Source organism: Excalfactoria chinensis, chromosome 5, assembly GCF_039878825.1.
Source record: "Excalfactoria chinensis isolate bCotChi1 chromosome 5, bCotChi1.hap2, whole genome shotgun sequence".
NCBI lineage: Eukaryota > Metazoa > Chordata > Aves > Galliformes > Phasianidae > Excalfactoria > Excalfactoria chinensis.
The window spans coordinates 18,419,352-18,446,160 of NC_092829.1; the positions used below are offsets into that span (position 1 = coordinate 18,419,352).

The following is a 26,809-nucleotide window of genomic DNA, read 5'->3' on the forward strand; positions in this document are numbered from 1 at the left end:
GCTCTGCTGATGCACCCCCTGGGATGGGAATCCTTTACATTTCCCCAGCTAGGACACATTTGTTGCATTGTAAAGAATTGCTTCACATTTCAGTTATGCCCAACCGACTTGCAGCCCAACCTGCCTGCCTGCCAGTGACCTGGGACCAGCCTGTCTGCGACTGAGCTGATGGCTGCTGAGCCAAGCCGTGACTGTTCGTGGCCCTAGCAAGTCTCATAACTTTTATTTGCATTTCCAGATGGTGATATTTTTCTATTTCTTTTTTCCTTTTCTTTTCTGTTTTCTTTTGTTTTTGTTTTTTTCCTTTTTACGTTGCGGCTGGTCTAATTAATGAGCAGCATGCTCTGCAGCATGTTAGAGAGAAATGTACTGATGTCTCCTCCCAGCAGCATCTCCTGCCTGTAATTGCTGCAATTAGTTGAATTAGTAGAGCAGACCATTAGGGAGAGAAGCTGTGGCAGCCTCTGGACACAGGTTGTAATGTTCCTGAAAACAGCACAAAATTATCCCAGCCCAGCAGTATCAGCAGCTCAGACCACAGCTTCTGCTGGAATTGCCTCCCTTTACACCTTTTCCCTGAAGAAAGCTGCACATTCTGCTGAGCAGCAGGACTGGTGGAATGATTCCTGGAAAAGAACAGACAAAAGGTCCCTCACCAGGCAAGGAGTATGGCTTAAGTCACAGTCCCTCAGGAGCAGGGTGGCTGTACTACATACAGTACATTATATCTCATTGCTCCAGGTGAATACTTCTGAGGATCTCACATCATAAAAAGCTTTTATGTTCTTACTCTAGAAAAAGACTCTCCAGATTTAAATAAGGTCCTCCTCCCAATCATATGACTGCTCTGTTGCCTTCAAAATGCTTTGTGTTGCCTCCTTTATTTACAAAACAAAGTGTTTTGAGGTCCCAATATTTTCTTCAGTCCCCTGTGGTCCCAATGCTAACAAGCTCCTCATTGTCCTGTACCAGGAGTACTTTATTTCTTTCTCTTTTTTAGGAAAAAAAATAAAAAAAATAGAAAAAAAATTAAAAAAATGGAACTGAGCAGCAGACAGCCAGAATGTTCACATCCAAACTGATGTGAACTTGATTTCAGTGACTTAAGAGTGAGACAAGAAACAGAACTATGATTGTTCAACTGTAAACAAAAATTACACAAACAGAGAATCCATAAAATCAGAGTCATAAAATAAGGGAATTCCTATTATATATATTACACACTACCTGCTTTGCACCAGCATTGTTGTGCAGCAGCATTCTGTAGGATGCAATCTTGCAGTAATCTCATGCTTAAATACTTCCACAGGGAGGCAAGATTAAAAGGAATTGAAGGTGACAGGTACAAAGTACAAAGTACAATTTCCTGCCTTATGCGTTAAGATCATTTTTTGGCAACTTCTCTAAGTCACAGAAAATGGAGGAAAGCTGTTGAAATTCCAGTGCTGAATTCTCTCTTAAAATGAAATGGCTTTAAAAGTTTCTCTGCTCAGCAAGAGGTCAAGAAAAGAGGAATGCACAAAATAAAAAATTTACTTTCCATAATTCTGGCTCTGTCACATACGTTTTATGAAGTACTATTAATCCCAATGAACAAAAGAATTTCTAAAAACAGTGATCACATCCTCCAACAGTGAAATGCAGACATCTCTGAGTAGAAAGATATCAATTTTTAATTGTAGCACTGTAAATTACTCTAGATTCTTAAGTCAACAGAAGAGTATCACAAGAAAATTTTTTAAGAAAGTCAAACATAGCTAGTGAATCCACAGATGTCTAAAACAACTTGTGTTAAGGAGTATTAAGGACAGCACTCTGAATAAAGAATGTTCTCCATTACCATCAGAAGACAGTACTAAGACACCAACAATATTTTTCTGATTTCCAGGTTGTATTTAGAGCATGTGGGTTTTGCCCTTAGCTGAAGATCTGACAATTCCCATACAGAATTTCATTGAAGAACAGCAATGATTTGCTTTAAACAGGAAGTGAACATAAAATTTTTATCAGTGTGTCACTGTCACTTACCAAGCGCTATGCCTACACATTTACCCACTTTACTTTCTCATATCTAAGGGCTTCATGCAATATTAACTTGAAATCAGATCCAATTGAATTGACAATCTGATTCAGTATTTGTAAAGAATAGAGAGTTCTTTTATAACTTTATTTTTACCCCCCCTTCATTATTAGAACAATCACTTCAAACCAGAGAGATAGACATATTAGAAAAAAGTGAGATTATATTTCTTCACACAACAAAAGATTTGTTTAAACTGAGGAACATCTTGTAAGGTTTAGATGCATTCTGAAAATGACTGGTCAAATTAAGGGTAAAAATACCCATCCACAGCTACTAAACACACCACATTTCACTTGGAAAGTCCCTGTACCACAGGCACTGAAGATCAAATAAGAATCTGTAGTCTACCTGACTTCAGCAAAGCCTTTGCATTATCTCCCACAGAATTCTCCAGGAGAAGCTGGCAGCCCATGACTTGGACAGGTACACTCTTTGCTGGGTAAAGAATTGGCTAGAGAGCCAGACACAGAGAGTGGTGGTGAATGGAGTTAAATCCAACTGGCAACTGGTCATTAGTGTTGTTCACCAAGGGTTGTTACTGAGGCTGGTTCAATATCTTTACTGATGACCTGGATGATGGGACTGAGTGCACCCTTAAATAAGTCTGCAGATGACACAAGTTGTGAGGAAGTATCAATCTGCCTGGGTGTAGGAAGGCCCTACAGAGGGATCTGAACAGGCTGGATAGCTGAGCTGAGGAATAAGTTCAGCAAGTCCAAGTGCTGGATCCTGCACTTTAGCCAAAACAACCCCAGTCAATGCTACAGACTTAGGGCAGAGTGGTTGAAAGATTGTGTAGAGGAAATGGATCTGGGGGTGTTGTCTAATACTCAGCTGAACATGAGCCAGCAGTGTGCCTAGGTGGCCTAGAATGCCAATGGCATCCTGGCCTGAATCAGAAGTAGCATGGTGATGCCTCAACCTTGAGTACTGTGTTCAGTTTTGGGCTTCGCTACAAGAAAGACAATGAGGCCCTGGAGTGAGTTCAGAGAAAGGCAACGGAGCTGGTGAGAAGTTTGAAGCACAAGTTTTATGAGGAGCAATTGATGGAACAAGGACTGTTTAGCTGGGAGAAGAGAAGGCTCAGGGGAGGTCTTATTGTTCTCTATGACTACATGAAGAGAGGTTATGGAGAAGTGGATGTTGGCCTCTTCTCCCATGTAACTAGCAACAGGACTAGAGGGAATCAACTCAAGTTTCATCAGGAGAGATTCAAATTGGGCCTTGGGAAAAACAACTTCTTTGAAAGAGTGGTCACATGCTGGAATGGGCTGCCCAGGGATGTGGTGGAATCACCGACCCTGGAGGTGTTCACAGAACATATATATGTTATATTGAGGGAACTGGTGTAGTGGGAAATACCAGTGATAGGCGGATGGTAGGCTTAGATTATCCTGGAGGTCTTTTCCAAACTCAGTGATTCTGATTCTACAAATAGAGAAGAGCACAGCCAAATTCAGACAAAATGTCAGCGTGTAATATGCACATCTCCCAACTTCAACCTGTATCTGTGTTTTCTTGCAACTAGTTCCACACTTGATTCCATCAATTAATTTGTCCCTACCTACCCACTGTAGGGTAGGTACAAATTAATAGCACTGTATGATATTTCCTCTGATATTCCAGTTTTCTTGGTCTGTGACTGTCTCATGCTACTGATTATGTATGTATAAATATGAGGGTTAAAAAAAGAGGAATCCCTGTAAAAGTGGAGTTAGACTAAAGGTCATTAATGAGATCTCTAGAAATCATGGAAGAGATAAATACTCCAAATCTGTCTTGCCATTTCCTGCCTTGTATTTTTCATCTCTGAATTTCATTACAATCCGTCAGCAACTGATTTTCTGTTCTCATCACATATTGGCTTGCCTTGCACAGATACCAACATCTGAATCATCCCAGAGGAATAAAGCTACTTTGAGAAGCAGCAGAAAATTCCTGACCACAGAAACAGAGATGAGGAAATCTCCATGAAACTGTAACTTCTTGTAACTGGAAACTGTACCTTTTCAAAGAGAATTTTCACTTGATTATTAAATTTCTTCTTCCACAAGATAGGACAAGCTAGTGAGCAGCAACCCCAGAAATCTCTCTACTATCATTTAATCTCATCAGAAATAGTTCACTGTGAGGCAATAAACAAAACCAACTATTCCATTTCTGGTTCTCTTTCACAGTTTTGAAAGTGAGCTGATTACACACATCCATTGGTCCAAGGGTAGGTAAATGGACTTATTTTTTATTGTCTGTCCAGTAATCTGTAGATGGTAAATGATAACCATTCTTATGTACAGGAGACAAGATACTAAAGAAAGTTTCCTGTGTGCTATGATGGAAACAATGTGTTTTCGTTGCAGAGGACACAAGAGAGAAAATATTTTCCAATTCTGTATATTAGCTGAATTCTATATTAAAAATAATAATTCATATGGTAGTATCTTAAAATATGTATTTATTTATTTATTTTTAAATCCCAGTTTTGAAATTACTTGGCCCTGTATTAAAGGCCATAAAACTAAAGACAGGTATTATAATAACTTTCAATAAAATCTCTCTCTGGCAGGAACTCTTTTTATTCCTTCCTTTGAAAGATTTTTTTATAGCATTTATATTATTATTATTTTTACTCTCCCTCTCTCTGGCGTTTAATGAAATTGCCTTGGAATAAAACCAGGGTAGGAGAAAGTGCTAAACTCTGAGACTACCCTTGAGGATTTATGAGCATATTTACCTTCAAATTCTTTCAATTTCACTGAATTGGTTCTCCATTCCTTTCAATGAATTATTAGTGCTGTAATCACCTCCTCCTAATTTTTCATTCTAAGGGCCTCTTCAATCATGGTGATAGTTCTACATCTTTGTTCATTAAATGGTACATACTGCTGTGGGATGTAAAGAGTAGAGGAAGTTGAGATGGCACGACAAGACCTGTTCAAGATGACTGCATTGTCGTTCAATCCTTCCAAGTGCTCCAAGTGCCAATTTATGTGTCAGATCCAAAACCTTTGCTCCTTTGTTCTATACAAAATGGCAGGTGCTGAATCTTCCCTTTTCCCAACTACAAAGTTTGTTTGACACCTTGCTCTTAGGGTGCACCATTATGTGAGAAAGATTAGGCTTACTGGGTAAAATAAGTCCTGTCACAGAACAGCTTTATGAAATTATAAATAACACACCCAAAAATGATGGAGCTCTCAGTTCTACTGGGAGAGAAATGACAAGGACCCATAAATTCAAACCCTGCAGACAAATTATTCTAGAAATACATACTTAGTTGTTGCTTCACCCTGTAAAGTAGGATTCACTTTTCCTAGTTGCCTTTTGCTTGAAACTCTTTTAGATACTACTTTCACTTCATTGCTACTGTTTGAAAAGTGACACTTAATGCTTTGTTGCAAGAGAATTTTAAATCCCTTTGCCACCAAGGAATCACAATTTACGATACTTCTTGAGATATGACCACCATAAACTGCCATGTAGAAATACCTTCCCAACACCAGGGAAATATAGTTGTATTTATGAGCAGTACATTTGCATTTCACACCTAAAGTGTAAAGAGGTGAAATTCAGCAATTTTTTCTTAAATCTGAATCCTTTTTCTACTCCCATACTGCCTTATTTCTTAAATATTTCAAGCTTATTATTGAATATGTACAAAGTATTATTTTTTGTGCATAACAGAATAAAGCATAGATGCTCTTCTATTCGGTCTTCTAGAAATCAAGGCACTTTCTGTCAAAAAAAAATCTCAAGATACTTTCTGCCATGTCAATGCAAGACAGAGGAAATATTTGTCTCATTAGGTCTATGCTCTAGCTCTAATATTCAACCTTTTCTACTCTGATAACTGGACTTCTCAAGGCATTTGTATCCTGTTCACACTACTTCAATTAAGAGAGAATCCTTCATCCATCTTTTTTACATCTTATGCTTATTTTTTACTTTCTACATAATCCTTACTTGCAAAATATCCTGGAGTTCATTACAGTAGACTTGAAGAACTCAGCCTGGTTGAATTAAAGCTACCACATACAGATAGAAAGAACCTGAATATTAAAGGAAAAATATAAAAATGTTACTCAAATCATAATGAAATATTACAAAAGCAGCTGCAAATTATGGCTGTATAAACTGTTACTGACCGTCCTGGATTTCTTATTGGTAGCTAGAGGGTATTAATCCTCTCCAGCTCATTAGAACCGGATAGTACTATGTACTTTCATGGATGACACAGCCACAAAGCTGTGCATGCCATTTTTATTCCACCCTCCCCACCCTGAGATGGTGCTAAGGTCATGTCTGTCTTCGCAGAAGCAATGTATTAGATAACATGAAACTAGTAATTTTTCTCCATGTAGCTTTTCTGAAGTGAAAACAAAAAGAAGGCCAAATATTTTGTTGGTTTAAATTGGCATTGATTTCAACTGATCTATAACAATTTACACCATTACACTCAATAAAAAGGTTGTGTACAATTCAGTGCTAAAAGACTCAAAGTAATTGAAGGCAACTCACAGAAGAACCACTGAAAAGATTAAAGTACTGGAGAGACGTATGCATGAGACAAGCTTAGTAGAACTAAACATCTGAGCTTACCTTAACAAAAACTATAGGTGTTTACAAGTGTGATAAAAATCAGGAAGATGAGCTATTTAGGGTGCTTCAGAAAAAGTAGCTAAGCCAAAAAAATTCTAAGAAGACTTTCAAGAAGAAAAATATCGACACTTCATAAGTGTGAAGTCTTCCCAGCAAAACATAAGAAAACCAACAGCAATGAGAGTAAGCAGTCATCCCAGACATTCAGATAAGAATATCATCAGTGTGTATGCTCTAGTGGAGGAGAGTTTGCCTCATCTATCTGTAGTCCAACCTAAAACAATCTAAATCAATCTGTCATCACTATGTAATAGAAACACATCATTACACATTTACTGCAATTCCAAAGCAGGTAGATAAGCTACCTAGCACAGCTTTCTGCTAGTTGCACTCATAGAAAGAAAATGCCACTGCTGTAGACCTGTTCAGACCATGGGAACAAATCCACCCCGACATTCTCAGGATCCTGTTTGGCTGGGAGCTAGGAGGTAACAAGGAAGCATGTACACCTCAACTGTAACCTGGCAAAAGTGCACTTCCTGATGGTGTGATCCTGTCTGGACATAAAAGCCGATGTGATTATGTGATTACATTACATCAATAAGCAGGGATTGTGAGAGCTACTCCTTAACAAAAATCAGTCATTTGTCCATTACTACAGCAGACAAGAGATTAAGTAACTAGTCAGTTAAATGAAAGTAAGCAAAAAATGATCCCCCCAGTTGTGTCTCAGTTCAGAGTCATGAGTGGTCATGGTTAAAAAGAGCCTTGAAAGCTGAATTAATCCATTGAAAACTGGAAGCCTGTCTCAACACAATCAAGTTCATTAAGACTGTAAATTCTGACTCTTTCTGATCAGTTTTGATGTCAAATTTCATGGACTTTGTTCTGTCCCTAAGCTGACTAATGATAGTGAAAAATCACGTTTCTGACTTTTGTCTCTATCTGCTGGCAATGGAAGGGTGATGATGTTATGAGGGGTATCAGCAGAGGCAGAAAGAGATGGGAGGACAAACAGATGAGAAAAAGAAGTGAGAAAGATTCATCCATCTCTTGTTATATGCACCCTTAAAGGGGAAAGAGAAGTATTTAACCACAGCAGCTTAACCCAGCTTCAATGTACCTTCCCAAAAGCTGAAGGAATGCAATGCTACATGGTGTTCTGCTGATAAGCAAATCCTTCTAAATCCTTTCAGTTTATTTCTTGGCCTAAAGAAAATTACATACCATTCAGAAGCAAATAAATGAATGAAATTTCATCTCCAGGAATCTAGATTGGATGCTTATTGATTGCATATGCATGCAGACACTTGCATTCCTTTCATCTTGATGTGGTAAGGATCAACTCTTAAGATTTGAAAGATTTTTGAACTGAACCATAAAATGTAAATTCTTGGCTTGGATACAAAAGATACAGTGTTGTCATGAGACAATAGACTTTATTCCCTCTTACTAACCTATTTCTCATTTTCACATTCATTTTCCTACTTTCAGAGAAGCACCTTGAAGATGAAAGTTGAGCCACCGAAGCCATTATCTGAGTATAGTGCTTCTCAGAGTAATCACACAGAAGGCATTTTCACACTGAGTGTCCTTTTTGTTATTTGATACACCTTGTCCCCCTTTTCTATTATATTATATTCCGTATTGTAACAAACTGAAATACAAGTTGCCAGCCCTCTGGTTTAAGCACAGCACTGGTTATATACAAGGTAGTAATGCAGGTGAAAATTCCAGAAGAAAGATACAACAGGTGAATATACTCCAACTAAAATAAATAAATAGCTTAATCAGTGAAACTAAGATACTATAGCTGAACACAAAATACCCACACTGAAATCTCTGAGAGCTGCTGAAAGGGCAAAAGTGCCAAAATTCAAGCACTTGGAGTTTCAGAAAATCACATCAATATAAACAGTGATGTTTCTCAATACTTGTCCAGGAATTTTCAAGTGGAAGATTTTTCACAAAAGCTGAATAATGATAGTCAGACTTACGTAGGTGAAGGGCAGCCTATTCTGCCAGCACAGACTTTAGCTTCTGATACACACAGTCTGATGTATTAACTTGAACTGCCACAGAAATAATTTTATTAATATGCTGGGCTATGATCTACACTATTTGGAGAACAAATGCTTTATCTACTCCACCAGAAGAAGGGCAGGGAAGACCTCTGGGGAGCAATAACTTCTTAAATTGCCCCAGCTCTAATCACCAAGGACACTGAATCTAAACCCTCATGCTGCTTGATTTTATATTCCTGATACTATCATAAATTCACTACTTGACATCAGGAAAATTGCCTCCTTTCCTCACACTTATGTTTATATTGCTATAAAATGGGGAGAAAACAATTTCTCTGTTTACTTGGTGCACAAATAGACTTTCAGTAAACATTTTACATTCTCAAAGCAAAGCCTAAGTAGAGAAAAATCCTTTACATTTAACAGAGGGAAGCCAGTGTTTCAGCAAGTGAGACTCCAATGATCTGAGATGAATCAGCTGCCCTTTGAAGACTCAGCCTCTAGTAAGAGTAAATGGGTTTTCTTTGCGTGGTAGCTTACACTTAATAACTGTGTCAGAAGAATATTTTTCATTTACACTTTGCTCCTTTGCTGGAAATCAATATGTCGTTTGCTGGCATTTTCTCCTGGATATCTTTATTTAGCTTGTCTTTCCTTCCTTGGAGGAGAGGCAGTTATATTTGATTTTGTTCTGTTATTGATTGGATCACTCTGAGCAAGAAATAAATAACTAAGTACATCACAGTAGCTTTAATGACAATCTCTTAAGCCTCAGAATCTGCCCACCATGTTGCACTCCCCCCTAACACATGATTTAAAATAAACAAAAACTGTAAAGGAAGATTACCATGTTTTTGCTACCAAGCAAAAACAACGCAATAGCAACAAATGCTATTTAACTGGCATTTCTATTTATGTTCTCATTAATAAAACCACATAAGTCCTGTTTCTATTTTTAAAGCAGTATTCTCATTGCCATATTACTCAATATTGGGATCGTACTATTCCTTATAAGTGAAGCTTAATGAGAAATTAGATACGTGAGAACTTCTCCTAGCAGACATCTTACATGCTGGAAAATCTGAGTGTGGTCACGCACCTATCACTCGTGGCAATTGATAGTAGGGGCTAAAAGTCTGCAACAGCCCCATCCGGACAAGTGATGTTGGAGTAGCAGATGCTGTGTTCTGGCTGCTCAGAAACTCCAGGCAGGCCCACAGCATCCCTCCCTGTAGAAACTAGACATGATGGATAAACCACAGTGGGAGATGAATTTTACAGGAGATGTATTACTAATGTTTGGAAAACTAACGGCACCTGAACAGTAGCCTGGAGTTTTGTTTAAACAGAAACTGAGTAAGTACTTTTATCCTATATGTTTTTCCTTTGAACTTCAGTTCAGCATTCCTAGACTCATACTGGACCATGATCCAGCGATCCCATCCACCAGCAGCTCCTGCATCCCACTGCAGACACAGGTGCACTGGGCTTAGAGTGCACAGTAATCTCTGCCATTTGTTTCAGCTGGGGTGTCCTCCTCCTCCTCCCCCATCTCTCTTTTAATTCCTGCTGCTCTTTCTTATACAGGTCACAGAAATCCAGCATACATAGTGGTAAATTCAGAAAGGAGTAAAAAACCCTGTTCTGTAGTCCAAATTCTGACGCTTAAATTCTAATGTGACAGAGTATGTTATCCGAAAAGTAACAGTGAACATAATCACTATGAATAAATGTGCCTTAAAACAGCTTTGGCAATTATCGTAAGTACCTCTGAGTCCAATAAGATAAGCATCTATCTTTGAATATTCACATTAATGCACTAGACTGCTCTTTCCAGGCAAATCTTCCTCTTTCTCTCCAAACATTAATAGATGCTTAGAAAATGGCATTTAAATGCTGCTACTCACAGAACACACATTTATCTCACAAGGGAAAGAAGATCACCACACACATTTAAACACAGAATAAATGTAACGCAGAATAAATAAATGCAGAATGAGATCTTGCCCAGTAGGTACACATCACCATCTAGAGTTGTTCTCTGAATAACATGATATATATGGAACAGTTTCAAAGGTGTATAGGCACTAAAGAACCTTTGGAGAAGTGTGTAAACAGTACACCAATTAAAAAAAAGTCCATAAATTGTTTTGGATTATAAAAAAAATAATCAAATTCATAAAGACAAAGGTCACAAAGAAGGCTGTGCTAGAATGTAGATTTCCTAGGATCAGTGATACCCCTTCAACCTGAAGTCCATTTTTCTTTTTCTAATATAGGATATAAGTTACTGACAGTAGCTAGCGTAGAAACACTTGCACACACAACTGTTAGCCTGTTAACATACTAAGATATTAACATTATCAAGGTGAATTCTAATAAAAATTAAGTTAAATGGCTCCATGCATTATTCCATCTGGGGCACCCTTGCCAAATACCCGATGCTTAAAAATAACTTTTTCCTGGCATTAGCAGCTTTTTCTCTCTTGTTGATATGGAAATAGACTTAACAGCTTTACTGTGGGGACAAGGACTGACTTCACACCACGTGTTAATGAAAATCAGCCAACAAATAAGTAGATAAATAATGCAGATCAGTGCTGCCACCAACAGAAAATGCAGAGGAAAACTTAGGGAAGTTAGAGGCAGATGTGATTTTTTTACTGATATTCTAAATAGTATCTACTGAAAGAGACAGTTCCTAAGACGAATGATTGAACAGACATGTCGTATTCCTACTAAAACTTATGGCTAGATCTCAAAAACCTACTGTTTAGTCACCAAAGGAAAGTTTATTTCAGCTCTACTCAGTACTTCATCAAACATACACCCATCAGCTTAAATATATTTGGTGATTGACGCAGCCAGATAAAATTTAACATCTGAGATACAACGTATGTCTCTGGGATCCCATTAAACTTGAACAGAATGTCACTTAAATACCACATCAAGTGGTCCAAGATGCAAATGGCTGTCATGCAAGAAAATTCTGCATTGGGTAGGCAGACTCCCATGCACAACAGGCATGGTGATCACTTATCCCTGCAGGGTTTCTCTGCAGCCCCCGCCTAATCAGAACATTTGCTCTCTGTGATGGATAAGAGGGCCATTTTCCTTGCTTATTTACTTAGCTCTCTATTGAGTTTGATTAACTGTAGTAAAGGCAAATCAATCTTTTGTGTTTGTGTAAAATAATAATAAAAAAAAAGGAACAAAGTTAGCTTTAATGGCCCAATAGATGCTCAGTTGGAATGCACTTACTGAGCAAGAGAGTTCAACAAAGGAATTCAGGCAGCTTTAAACACCACTGAGAACATGCAGAGCTCATCTATATTTCTACCTGTTTAAAGGAGAAAAAAAAAACAACAACAACAAACAAAAACAAAACAACAACAACAACAAAAAAACCCCACTCCACTGATGCAGCTTTAGATGTCTCTGCAAATCTATCAAGGCATCAAGCACTAGGAGGATCTTCTCTCACTCCCTTCAGCCTTCTATGGCCAAAGTTGGAACATGCTAGGAAACCAGTATCCAAAGAGACATTACCAGATGGAGAGGGCATGAAGCTCTAAAGCCATGAGAATACTTCCTCTGCTGTCAGTAAAGCCACTTCTAAATTTGGCTTTGTTCTGTTCTGTAATATTCCTGATATCAGTAACCTCTGGTCTGTATTGAAAGATCAAGTGAAATGCAAAAGAATGAAATGAAGTTTGTGCATTAATGAACTAGATTCACTTCATGGTAGCACTGTGAGAAAGTCTTTCTCTTGTACAGTCTAATCATGGTGTTGAATGGAGGAAACTATGCCTGACTTCATACATTACCCATTTGAAGCCTTTAGTAATACACATAAATATTCCATCCTTCTGGACTGATGATGGCCAAGCATTAGCCCACAGGAAACGTAACTTCAGTCAAAGGAACGCATAAAACATGACAGCTTAATCAAGACAGGGGCCAAAACATGATAAGATGCATTCTCCACATCCAAAACACTTCTGCTCCTACAACAGAAATAAATGTGTGCATAGAATCTTGCTGTTTGGGCCTCATAACAAGGAAAAAGAAGTAGAAAGAATTTTACCACCCTTGTTTTAAGAAGAAATTCGACATTCCCTCTCTGAAACAGCCATGGCAATAGCTTCAGGATGATGGTATCTCTCTTCCCAGGAATAAATCAGTTCACTATTTTTTAAATTCCTTTCTACGTCCTATCATTATTGTAGCTTCCAGAGACAATTCATGGAGCACTCTGGCATTAAAAGGTGATGCCTTCTGGCTTTTCTGACGCTAATTTTCAGATTTAGGGCTTATTCGTGCCAAGGAGCTTTACTGGCATTACAGCCACACTGTATCCAGGTTGGCAGAGCTGCTCTCCTCAGATTCAGCAATGCTGACAGGAGGGACTTTGCCAGCACAGTTACGCCACCTTTCAGTGTTGCAAGCTAAGCTGAACAAAAGTTGGTGTAGTTATAACCTGTTTCAGGTTCCAGACTGGCAGCAGCATTTAAAATCAAAGAATGTGCATTTTGGCACTCTGGAACACTGTAGTGGAGTTGGCAGAACTTCGTAGTAGAACAGTATTATTCTGAAATGCTTCAGATGGCAAAATAGTTGAAAAAAAAAATAAAAATAAAAATCTCTTAATTGACTCCACAGTTGTTACTAGGCATATAGATGCACTAACAAGAGTTAGGAGTTTGCAAGAAATGGATTGCAGATGATAGACTTTTTTTTTCCCCTTTTTTCCCCACTTTTTTTTTTCAATTCAGAGATCTTAAGGTCAGAAGGGACCATTATTTTTACCTAGTGCAACCTGCCCTTACATTTACAAGGAAGAGCTAGGTGCCAGGACACCTCTGCCACTGATTTGCAATGTTTCTTGACAGGGCAGCAAGCCTGCCAGCCCAGCACAGCTCACTCTTCAGACAAGGATGATGCACGTGCACCTCCTGGATGTAAATGTTAGCTGCTCTGAGAATACCTGAGGGAGAGTGCTGTGTAAAGTGCTGTGACTGTACCCAGTTTGTCATTCGCTGTAAGCTGCAAGACACACAGTCCAAGTTGATCTTTCATATGGTTGGCATAGTTTTGTGGGTATGGTGGAGATGGGCTGATTGCTTGACTAGACAATCTCAGAGTTCTTTTTCAACCTTAATGATTCTGTGATTCTATGATATGTAGTAAAACAAACTGTTACATGCCACTGAGGAAGGGGGAATCTAAGAAATAATCTCTCTTTCATGATTCTGAAATGGAAAAAGGATAAATGAATACTGGAAAAACTGCATATTCCTACACAGACAGATTCCTGCATAACAAGGAATAGAACTTCCCTCAATCTCTTTCAATAGGTGAAAAAAAACCTGCCTTGAAAATCTACAGAAACAAACCGCAGCAGAACTTGATGCCATTCATCACCAAAGGCAAATAACTCAGAAAAACAGCCCTGCCACAGTGCACTACCAGCACTCAAACCTTGCTTTCAGACAAAGCACAGCTTTTCCAACAGGTGCAGAGAAATGCTTTGTAACCTCTACACTATGCAGCTTTGAATTGCAGCACCTCATAGGTAGTGGAACAAATTGCCTGGCTGGTCCCAGGGTATTCCTTGTACCTAAGTCTCCCACTTACACACAATGCGCAAATGATCGAAACAAATGCTACAATCCGACACCATGGAGTTCTCGACAGCTGTCAACTCATTAAATTCTATTCACTGGCTTCCCACCTCCTTGCCAACGTATTACATAAATTGCTTTTTAGCTGGCAGCCTTTCCCTTTGCCTAAAACCAGTTTGCACTGAGCACGTTTGAGTCTGTTGTTTTGTAAAAAATGCGTTGATTCCCTTCCCTTTGGTGATTTGCCTTGCTCTGCAACAGTTTGAATGGGCTGCAGGATACTGTTTCATTATCAAGCTGCAACTGGAAATGAATATTTTATAGCAGCTGAACAAAGGTTTGGCTGTAAATGACTATATCATAATTAAACAAAAGAGAAAGAGAGAAAGACAAAAAGAAAAATGAATTTAATTAATGAAATACTGATGTAATTTACAGACAAAGGCCTTCCTATTTAGAAGAGCAATTCACATTCCAGAAATGTGAACGTTCAAAGAATTACAGAGAGTTGGAAGTTTACTACTTTCTTCTTTATTTATCTAGGGATGTTTAACAAATCACTTTTGCCTTTTATAAATGCCTGAAGGTATCTTTTGCATCCCACAGTACAAAGTCATTGATACAAGAGCCTGAAATACAAACACACACCTATCAAGACTGCCCATTAAGAATATGCAAAAGTAGAATGTAAGCATAGTCCTGCTAACTCAGGCTCTATCTTTGTTTCTCTCCTGGCACTGGCCAGTCATATGTGTTCATTGAAGAAAAAGGATAAAGGCAAGACTAACAGGCAGAAGTACTTTTCTGTCTTACTCGACATTTGCCAATTGGAATTGCATGTATAGGTTTAAGAAGCATTTACACCTGCTTTTTCATGCTTCACCAATTGCGTATTTCGTAATTCTTAAAGGGTTTTTCTACCACAAGCTGGCATAAAACCTGTCTGATCTCAGCCTGCTAGTGCTGCATTTCATTTCTTAATGTTTATTATCCCATAACCACAATTTCTTTGCACTATTTTGATTTTGGAAACTTCTGCTATCCCCGTTTCAGTTACCAGTTCTTCACCTTCTTCACTCTCACATCAGGTAAGAATGATTCCACCCTCCTGACTGTCCCTGTTAATCTCTTTTCTATGTATCATAGGTTAGTTTTTGAGAGGCAATACCCAAAACAGAGTGCAGCACAAAAGGCAAAGAAAACCTAGATTCACACAGTAGAACAATTTCCAAATTGTCTCTTTCCTAATAATTTTTAAATTCATTTTGTCATTTTGTCTTTTTGAATGTAAACATGTCCAAAAGTTATAAAATTTGGCCACCTGTCAGTATATAAACTCACTTTCAATGTTCAGTGTGATTAAGCATATACATAAAACAGTGACTGATGATGCATTTTCTCTGTTATGGCCTAATTTCCTAACATTTTAAACTTAATTCCAAATAACAGGATGGAATATATTGGTTCTTGCGATGCCCCAGAAGCACCCGCTCAATTGTGGGTTGCTCCAAAAGTAATGCCTCCTATTTATTTCCACATCCACAAATTTCAATACATGCAAGGACCAGAAGAACACCATTTGACAGAGCAAATTTTCAGCTACAAAGTGGTATTTTTCAATATAGGCACCAAGGCAACAAAACGTAATCAAATACTGGCGGTAAGATTCAACCTCTACTGTTATACCACCACCATCCACCCTTGACGTCATGGACCAACATAATAAAATAGGAGGTATTACTTTTAGAACAGACCTCCTATAAGGCAGTGGGGTCTACAAAAATGTGATAAAGCATTTGGGAGATGTTGGATTTTTCTGTTTTTCTATTCCAACAAGTGGGCACCTTTCTGGCACTGCAGAAGACTCATCAAATTCACATTCTCAGGAGACAGAAGTAACAGGCTGCAATGTGGCCTCACTTGAAACATGATGGAGTAATCCTTCCAATGCACATAAGATCAGTAATAGATGGAAGTCTCAGAATTTAAAGTAGAAATGTGAAATATATATCTCTATACTCTATACCTCCCACTAGGAGGGACATACTCTAGAATGTGCTTCTTAATTCTCCTCGTTCTTTTTGATGGTTAAAGCTTTTTATATCTTGTATGCTGTAAAGTGAATCAGGCTTAACAATAAAGTTAAAACACTGCCTGAACCTAATTAGTAGATGAGCATAGCCCTGAATTTTATAGAAAGCCACAGCTGTACTTTATAGCCCAGCAATGAGTGAAAATGGGAAAAGCTACAGCATTCATTTGCCCACAAGAATCTCTTCTCCTCATACCATTTTATTACTTTGGGTGATCACGACATTTTAATCTGGAGTGGACCTAAGGGAGCTGCATTGCAAATCACTCCTGAAATACTTTTAAGGAACTGCTTTGGTTCAAAGTTAGTAAGAACAAAGAGAAAGTGAAACAACAAATGCCGAACAACAGCCTTGGACAAAGCAGTTTTCAGAAACCCAGAACAGGAGCTACTGACTTTCATCAGGCCATCCATGATTTGGATAGCAAACATCAATAGGCAAATCTTTGCTGAAGGAAAAGAATGAAGTAAATAGGCAGGGCAAGTTTGGAAAGGAGATAGATACCTTTCACAGACTTCAATTACCTCCCTCCTTTTGCAAACCTAGCTAAGAGCTAAAGAAAAACTGCTACAGGGAGATTTCAGTCTCCATTTCCCAGTTTGTATTCCCACCTTCATCCCAGAGCTGTCAGAGCCTTTCTGCTCCGAGTATGCCTTGCACTATGTTGCAGTATTACTGAAGCTCATAGGCTATGCTCTCCCACTCCAGCATTACTCTTTTTTTCCTCTGCCATCCATTGTTCTCTGAGATACTCAGGAAAACTGAGTGGCTCTTTAGTACTTGTGACTACTGATCTCAACTCAAACACTGATTTTTTTACTTCTTCAAACTCCTCTTTTTTTCTTCGATAAGTTTACATGTGAATATACAATTGCTATTACCTGAATTTTAATAGTGATAATATTTACAGCCTTTAATCAGATCAAAGTCCCAGTATCTAGACACTGCAGTATGAGTGGGATGAAAGAGACCCCATTCTGAGTAGCACTATTTAGTCAAATATGCAACATATTTAGTACAGCTGACAGATGAGTAACAGCTCAGTTTTATGATCATTTGTGATGCTAAAGAATTAACTTCTGCTCCATACTGGCAGAAAACCAAATATCCTTTAAAAATTACTTCAGAAAAATAATTGCTTCAAATGTATCAGTTTTCAAATTACAATCTAAGCCTTTTTTTTTTTTTTTCTTTTTTTTTTCTTTTTAAATCTAAATGTGAGGCTCCTAGCCAGTATGTGCAGGACAGCAAAGCAGCCACAGGATGTCAGATGGTGCAGACCCTATAAAATGTCAGTCCTGTGAAAACAACCCATGCTTAACATCCACAGTGCTCAGTGGTTCAGACCAAGGGGATTTTCTCTTGGATCACCCTTCAGCTGGAGCACATGAACAATATCCTACAGCATTTCCTTCCCAGAACAGTATCCTGACTGGAGCTTGAGGTTATTAGAAAATGTCCCACACTCCCCCCCCAACCCATTATAGGGGATATATATGTGTGTGTGTGTGTATACATACACACACCTTCCTCTGCATCCCCCACCCTCTACCCATGCAGATACCTTGACATGAAGATAAAGTAATGGGATTAATGGCAGGAAAACAACTTTAGGAAATACTGACAACACTATTAACCGTGTGGAGGAAGTATGGACAGCACAACACTGTTCACCTGAACATAGATTCCTTAATCAGGTGAGACTGGAACATTTCTGAAGCAGCTAACAAAGGCTACTAAGGTGAAGAAAGCAGTTAGTGTAGCTTTAACGCTGAGACTATACCTTAATAACCTATAAAGTAACACTGCTAAAGATTATATACTTATGCTTGCAGGGCTTTATGACAAGAACAACTTCAGTAAAAAAAATAAATAAATGAGAGAGAGAACAAAAATGTAATTGCCTGCCTATCAGCTCCACTATCATAATTACTTTCAAACTCTGACATGGGTTGAATCAGATGAACACCAAATCAATTTTTGCAGCTAGCAATCAGTGCGTTCTTAGCTCATAAATTAAAATGTCACCAGGAGAATGAGTACAAAATAATGTCTGTTTCTCTACTTTACACTGCAGAAAGAGCAACTTCCTTCTTTTTCCTTCTGTTTGATTCAATAGCCCAGTGAATGTTGCTTGTATGTCCTTAAGCACTGTACAGTACATTACACTCATCTAATTCAAAATAGAATTGGCACAGCTGGATGCCACACATGAAAACAAGGGAAATTATACACTAGCTATAGAGTGGGGTAACAGTTACACCCCTGGGTATCCAGAGCCCTATTCTAGATGTGGGTAGATGGCAGCGTGAGTGTTTTTTCTTGCATCTGCACTTCATGAAATGTTGGGAATCTTCTGACTGCAGATGGCAGGGGAAAGAAATGCCCTAAGGCTCCACTCCACTGTCTTTCCCTTTATCCTACTCTGACCTGCCGTGAACCTCTTCAGGCTGAAGTGAGCAGAAAGCTCTCCAAAACAAGAAAAAATCTCACACCAAATATGAGCAGGTCAGTACCTAGTTACTGTTGCAATTTTCTTGTGGACTAAAATGAATGGATTAAACTGAACAATCAGTGATCTATGTTGAAATCTGAACCCTCCTAATAAAGTGCTTGATTTCATATAATCTTCTGGGCCTTATTTCTGAGTACGAGCATGAATGATTTCATGAGTTTTTCTGTGCCCAATACCCTGCCTGTCACTCTCTACTCTCTACTTCAGACCACAGACTGCTGCTGAGGGGCACAACTCCAGGCTGATGAGTTTATGTTGCATATAACTTGAGTCATCAAACTACCTCTTGTCCTCCATTTTAGGGACTTTCACACTCTATGAGTACTTTTTTACTTTAAGCACGTCACTTAATATTTTCCTAATGATTGAGATAGTTTGACTTCATGCAACATCACTAGCCAAGTTCCAAATCCACACTGATCTGAGTAGCTCTAATGCCATATTTGCTTTCCAAAAGAGAAAACTTCAAGCACGTTCCTCTCCCATCCAGCTGGAGAGAAGGTCTGAAGATCAATACAGGCTCCTTCAAAATTCTCCTCCAAGCCTTCAGCTCCTGATACTAGCAAACAGGGCAGCCAGCTGTACTAGCAAATCCAGCTAATCTTGTTTAAGGCAGTTCTGTAACAGGCAATGTCAGTACTGAGAATACTGCCTCAAGTGATATCTTCCAAGAGCTCAGGATTTCTCTCATGCTCTTTTGAGCCTTCTGAAGCAGAGCTATAAGCATACTGAAACCTGAATATAAAATACTTCCTTATTTATTAAAAATAGGAATGACTATTACTTCAACCCAACCAGCAGACAGCATACAGGATTTATGGAGTGATGCGTTCAGAAGAAGTCTCCTCTCTTCCTTGCAGTTGATTACTTAAGAAGAGAATTTTCACTCTAAATGGGATGGCTGACTCTTTATCTAATGATTGGGGTAATTTTACCTCATATGATGGGACCAGCCAAGCGAACAAAAGGTCTTATGTAGTATGTGTATCAATGAGTTGTCTGTAACTGTCTGCTGCATGTGTATTATTGCTCGGTTGCACTGCCTAAGAGCTGACAACTCATCACCTTGAAGCTTAGCAGAGCTGTATGACAGCAGGGCTCTGTACAGCATCTCTGTGATATTAATACAGTTCTAAAATGGCAGTAGGTGCAGACTCCTCATGTACACAAATCACAGGAAAACAAGAAGGAAACTCTGAACTCTTAAGAGCTACCACTCAGCTACTTTAGGACAACACTATAAACCTATCAATAAACTTATTCTCCTGGACACCTTCCTCCAGAAGAATCTCCTTTTGGTTAAGAACCCTTTTCTAATTTCCAGCCTCAGCTTATTCACAGCTAGGCAATGGCCATTCGTCCTTGAGCCATGCAGTGCTTTAGCTTAAATATATATTTTCCATACCTTCTCTTCGTAAGCACGATACAGTTTCAGAAAGCAATCATATCTCCTTTATTCCTTTAGTCTGCAAAGGTAAAAAAGCTAAATTCTAACATATTTCTTTTTCCTAAAACAGATTCTCATTCACAATTTCAGTCTAGAAATCCCACTCTGTACCTTCCTTGGGCATGAGAAGATGTACATTCAAACAGCACTGAACAAATTCAGGGAGATTAAAAAATATATTTTAGAGAACAATCCTGCTGGGATAAAATGGTGAGTATTTGTGTGATGAAATTTTTTAAGAAGTCTTTATTTTCACTGCTAAAGGAATGTTGCTAACTGTAGTCTACCAGACAGAAAGCCTATTTTGCTACCATTTTCAATTAGGTTGCCAGTGAGAAGTGAAAAGCTAGCTCTGTGGTTTAAATGGAATGAGAACCAAAGCTCAGCTCCACATACTCTTGAATGAATCCAAAGCAGAACATCTACAAAATGGCTGGAAAGAGGAATGTATGCACTGCATAAGCACAGAAGGAAGAGATCAAGTTGGAAAAAATAGGCAGTTAATTTTCAAACTGCCATCTTTTATCTCTGAAGAAACACAAGAGACAGAACTGATAACTGTCTTGATAAGTTATCGGTTATGATAACTACATTAGAGAGATGCAATACAGAGTAAGTAAGTCCTTAGAAATTCCAAACTTACTAACCAAATATAATGAATAACTGAGAAGGCCTCACTTTCCACTTCAATTCTGCTCTCCTTATCTACCATACTAACATTTAGAAAGTAATTATTGCTCTTGATGATTAGATTTTTTTCCTCTCTTGAAATAACTGATTTTTCTTTTGAAGTCTGCATTGCCCTGAAGGGAAAATCCATTTCTCAGCAGACTTTTTTCCTTTTTGCCTTGAAAGTCAAGGGGATTAGAAAAAGTAGAATAAAATGGGAGTAAAAAGCATGAGGGGGAATAGGAAGAGCAAGCAAGGAAAGAGGGATTTTTTTTTTATTTTTATTTTTTATTTCAGGCTCAGAAATGTCCCTAGGAATTTATGAAGAGAAAGACCTGAAAAGTGATGTGCTCATCTCACAAGGTATGGCACCCTGGGCTGAAATCCAGAAGTTCCTACATAGAGATGAATGAGCACTGCTGACAACTTATTGCTGGGATAAGGTCAAAATGAAGTTAGTATGACCAGACCAGGCACATTAGCACATGGCATCCTCATCATGCATTACATTTTAAGTTAAGAAATACAACAGCTGAGTTAGTTCTCCAAAGTGAAAAAAATACATCTTCTTCTATTGTCTGGCTAGCATGACCAAGTTAACATGCCCTGTAGGGAAGGGAATTCACACTGTAATAATAAAGGGAGACAGATTAATCTAGATAGTTGTATAATCATGTGAGCATAAAAATATTAAAGTATGTAACCCTAGTTACGATTATTAGATATTCATGCTTTTCCTAAGGTATACTTCATAATAAAAGGGAAAGTAAATAAAAATTAATATACTATAGGAGATACCACAAACAAAACATAGATCTATATGACTGTTTGTCCCTGAAACTTCTTCCATTAAAGTGGCATACTAATAAAATTGTAAATATTTTTGAGAATCAAAACCCACACATGGGAGTGTACTTAACCACCAGCTTGCCACCTCCAAAACCCTAGCATCAGAGCATATGAAGCCTAGCCTTCTAATGTACATGAACGTCATTATATGCAATATAATCACATCACGTGTGAGCACACCTCTGCACTGCTGCACTAGATATCACTGCTTCATACTGATTTTTCTAGAAAGCTAAGGTGAGCACCATTAAAGACAAAACAATGCAGAAACTTCAAAACATTATTCTGAAATAGTGGACAAAATGTCATATTTCAAACACATTTCCTTTTTCTCATTAAACACAAAGCCACAAACTCACCAAAAGTTATTTCCAGAAAATAAATAAACAATTTTTTAAAAAAGGAAAAATCAAACAAATGAGGCTTCCTAGAAGAGTAGAAACCGCCCATGGCTCTTAACTAAACTCCCTGACAGCCACTGAAGCAGCTACTCAAGGCAGAATATATTTCACACCAACAGGCTAGAAGAGGCTTCATCCAGCTCTGGATGAAGTGATTGTCTTATTTCAGAATATGAAGTATTTTTTCTTGGCAGTAAGCCATGCTGACTTTCACCTGCGAGATGCTATAAAGAAAGTTGCGCAGAAATAACCAGAAGTAAGAAAAACTACCAAGTTTGGGCTGTATAAGGATTAGCCATTCAGTGCACTCATATTTGCAAAGAAGCTTTATCAGTGGAATCCAAAACAAAATAAAGGTTTTAAGTTGCTAAAGAGGCTAAGCATATATTTCTTGGACATGTTGTTAGTACTTTGTATATCACCAGAAACTTTTGTCATTGGTGTCTTCTTTAATTTTAATAAAATGCTTATGAAATTAATAAAATGACTTGTTCCTCCCCTGTGCTGGGCCATTTGCATAATTATAAAAAGGGTTCATGGAAGAGAGTCAATCAGTTAATTCCCTTATGCAGATTAAAGATCTTTAAATTAAAATGGAAGGACTTGTGTGAAAACCATGCTAATGTAGCAGAAGATATCCCCAGTGAAAGTTCAGCCATCTGTCTGTATGTCAGGACATCTCTGTCTCACCTCACTTTCCCACTAGTGGCCTCTGAGTGGGTGGGAGGTTTATTAAAGATCTTTAATACAATGTTACTGTTGGGGCAGGGAAACAATGCCTTACTTACAATCATACTTCAGGCAAAGGTCAACTGGGTTGATCAAACACCCCTGTGCCTTGCCATACCAGGGCAAAATTGTGAAAAATGGATTTCCTGAAATTCTAGAAAGAATCTGATATCCAGAAAGGACTTTCTGTCACTGATCACTTTGCTTGGCATTCCTCTACTAAAAGCTGACCTTTTCTACACATCTTCTTTAATAACTCATGCTCTTTCCATAAGCTTTCCTTGCTCCAGGACCTTCAAGTAGCAGCCCTATAGAACAGCTTCTAAAAAGCAGGTATGAGAAGAAAATTACTCCAGATACTTGGTAGAATCTTTGGTTTTGTCTGCTAAAAGCAAAGAAAACAGATCTTTGGATTTCATAGATATAAACAGATGATGACCAACTTCAAAATAAGGATTTTATGCTTCCATGAGTACAGAGATGAAATACACACTGGTCCTTTATGAAAGTACCATATATTTCCTTGAGCTATGGAAAATACTAAAAACTGTGTACCAGAGGAGAAAGATCCCTGCTTTCTGCTGTGGCACCCTGACAGGAACCACGGAATGACTTTTCAGGAGCAGCTCTTGTACTGAAGGAATCACATTTTTGAGTCTTTTAGCAAAGCAAACCAAACTCTCTTCAATTTCAGGTGCCATCATCTCTTTGTTCCAGAATTTGGACAAAAAACAGGAGTCTGTAGGTCTGGAAAGTAAGTGTCTGTAACTGAGTACATCAGAACTGTCCCTATAGAGGCATCTGCAGCTCCAGCATTGCTCCAACCGCCTCTTTTGCAGCTGCTCCCAGCAGCAATGAGAACCCTCTGACTGCACCAAGTAGACATTCATTAAAATATGCATTTACTTAGATGATAATGGAATGTAACAATGTTAAAGAAAATCTGCTCTGGTATTTTAAAGAGAAGAAAAATGTATTTTCTTTTAGCCTGGGATGCTCTCGAACAAACAAGCACAAAAAAATAATAATAAAACTTTGAGAAACAGGAATAATCTCTTAACAGCTAATTGAGAGTATGAACTCATACTGGTCTGGGGATTAGCATCTCTCAGTTATACTAATACCATTACCAAACTACCCGAGTGAAAAAAATAAAAAAAATAAATTATATAAATAAGGTCCTGAAAAAGCTTTAAGTGGACTGTATATAATTCCAATCAGCCCACCGTAAGGTCTTCCTAGCAGTTACTCTACTTCCTACTATGAACTAGCAGGGAATGTGACCTGATTCCACTAAGAATCACATAATCATAGAATTGCTTAGGTTGGAAAAGACCTTCACAATCATTAAGTCCAACTGCAACCTAACCACACTACTGTAACTCTAACAACCAACCTCATAGATCCATAGAAAAAGCATAAGACTGGGAATCCTGAATAGCTGTCCTAAGGCCCGATGCTTTTCGTCCCTAGAGTTTATGTTGAGACTGTGGTGGGGTAGACCTCTCTTTGTCTGATCTCTGCTTTTAGGGAAAATCACATTATCACTCATATCTTAGTGGTCAAAATTCACAAGGGGATATTTTGGTGAATGAAACCATTTGAGACATAAGCAAAGGAAACCTGCTAAGTTTGACTGGGAGGTTTTCAGCTCCCACACTGTGCATATAGCCTTCAAAGTATTTGTGCTGTCATCCACATATCAGCATTTAAGAATAAAAAACAATATAATAATAATAATAAATTACTGTTTGCTTTCCTGTGATTCTGGATCTGACCAGTGTATAGAGATCAAAAGTTTAAACTGATCAAAAGTTTTGAATGCTATATTTGTGGTAGCCAATAAAAATCATGAGTTCATGCTCAGCAGTCTATAAGCTTTTTAATTATTATTAATACTAGTTGTTTTATTATGCGGTATTAGCAAGGTACACTCAAGCCTTTTCAGCACATTTTTACTTTAACAAAGCAATTACTTGAGTCAAAATCATTTATTAAATTGAGTAACTCCTAGTAAGAATTATATTTCTGACTTGAAGTCTTTGTTTTTCATATAGTAATGCATAATAACTTCTTGAAGAATTAGTAATCAATGTGTCACTCCTGTAAGTAATTATTTTACTTGAAACAAGTAATAAGTCTGTGTTCCCATTTGAGGGCACATGTAATTGTAACGTATTGTTAATTCTGCAGTCATTTGTATAGAATGAATATTCAACCTTACTAATCATGAGAAACAAACTATCTCTTGTGTATGTTCTCTTCAGAAAAAGAATAAAAAGAGGTAGCATACTGAGTATCTTTTTAAGTTTGAAACTTCTGAGAAAAACATTTATTGAAATGCACTCTGCATGTGGTGGTTGTGTACACTCTCTGCATGTTCTGTATTTTTCTCGACATTCTAAAAGAAAACTATAGGCCTAGTAGAGCTTGGAATCTGACATTCTTGTTTCTTTATGCTTGTCTCTTCCGTTGTACTCGCTGTCAGATCAGGAGTACAGCACAAGGCTCCCCTCTGCCTCAGTTTCTCCCCCTTTAGAATGATAAAAACTAAAACCATCTTAGGGGCAGAGAATATTGTCATCATGGTTTATTGTTTGTTAATCACTTTAAAATCAGTAATAGAAATTCTTAGAGAAGCACAGAGCATTACTTGTTTGTAAGAGGTAATAAATTAAGATGAAATATAATAAAACTTTGCAGCTGCAAGATATGTCTTCAGACACTTTTATATCACATTAGACCATGAAGTCATATTTTCAGATGCATGAAACAAAACAGATTTATTCCACTCTACACCACAGTATGAGGCAGGGCTTCCATCTTAGAGAACTTCAAGACTTGACTGGATGTAGCCCTGAGCAACCTGACATAATTAGTCTTGCTTTAGAAAGACAGCAAGTATAGTTCCTTACTACAGCACACTTTTAAGAGCCTTCCTGGGCTGGCCAGAACATTCAGCTCTTCACAAGTCTGAATCTCATATGAGTACTCAATTGGACAAGACAATGGTGAAAGCCTCGATCCAAGAACTTCACTTGGCAGCACAGTGCAAACAGACAAACCTCTGTTTTGAGCCAGCTCTGATCCCAAAGGTGATTACACACATTACTTCATGGCCATGCCTACGAAAATAAGTCTTGCCTCACAGCTGGAGTTTTTATGTGGGCATTGTCCTGTATTAATGCATCCAGATGGCCTCCCTGCTGCAGCTACCTCAGGGAGCGTGCACAGCTGTCTACACCTGGCCACATACACTGCCCAGAATGACTTCTACCATCACATCTATCCCAGACTCCAAAAGTACAGGTGCCACTGTTGTGTTTCTGTCATCAACTCTTCGAAGCCATGTGCTTTCAGCATTATCCTGGGGCTTTAATCATTTTCTGAGTGGAGAGAGAGAGCAGTAGCTACTCAGCCATCAGAGAAGTCTGTGATCACTCACGATGCACCTCCACCACAAGCCCAAGATGAGACCAGCTCTCCAAGCTGGACATTTGCATTATTCTTATTTTGTCTGTATGTGTGAAGTTTAATGTTTAGACTGTTAATTTGAGGGCAATAAGTAGCTTTTTGAGAAAACTAGTTTGTACACAGCTGCAATTAATCAGAGTGTGGAGAATAATGCAGCTGAGCCTAACACTCTGCTGAAACAGATGGCTGTGCTGCCCTTACACAGCCTGCATTCCTGTGGAGGTGAAGCCAAATTGCAGAACCCTGGGAATCTGAGCTTGCACATACCCTGACTCCCCCCACATCAGGCCTGTAATGGAAAAACT

General features: G+C 38.3%; 1 protein-coding gene across 43 annotated transcripts in view; it reads right to left on the reverse strand.

Moving 5' to 3' along the window:
- NRXN3 (neurexin 3) overlaps window positions 1-26,809 on the reverse strand; it is an 898,188-nt gene that overhangs the window by 36,853 nt on the left and 834,526 nt on the right. The window lies entirely within an intron of this gene.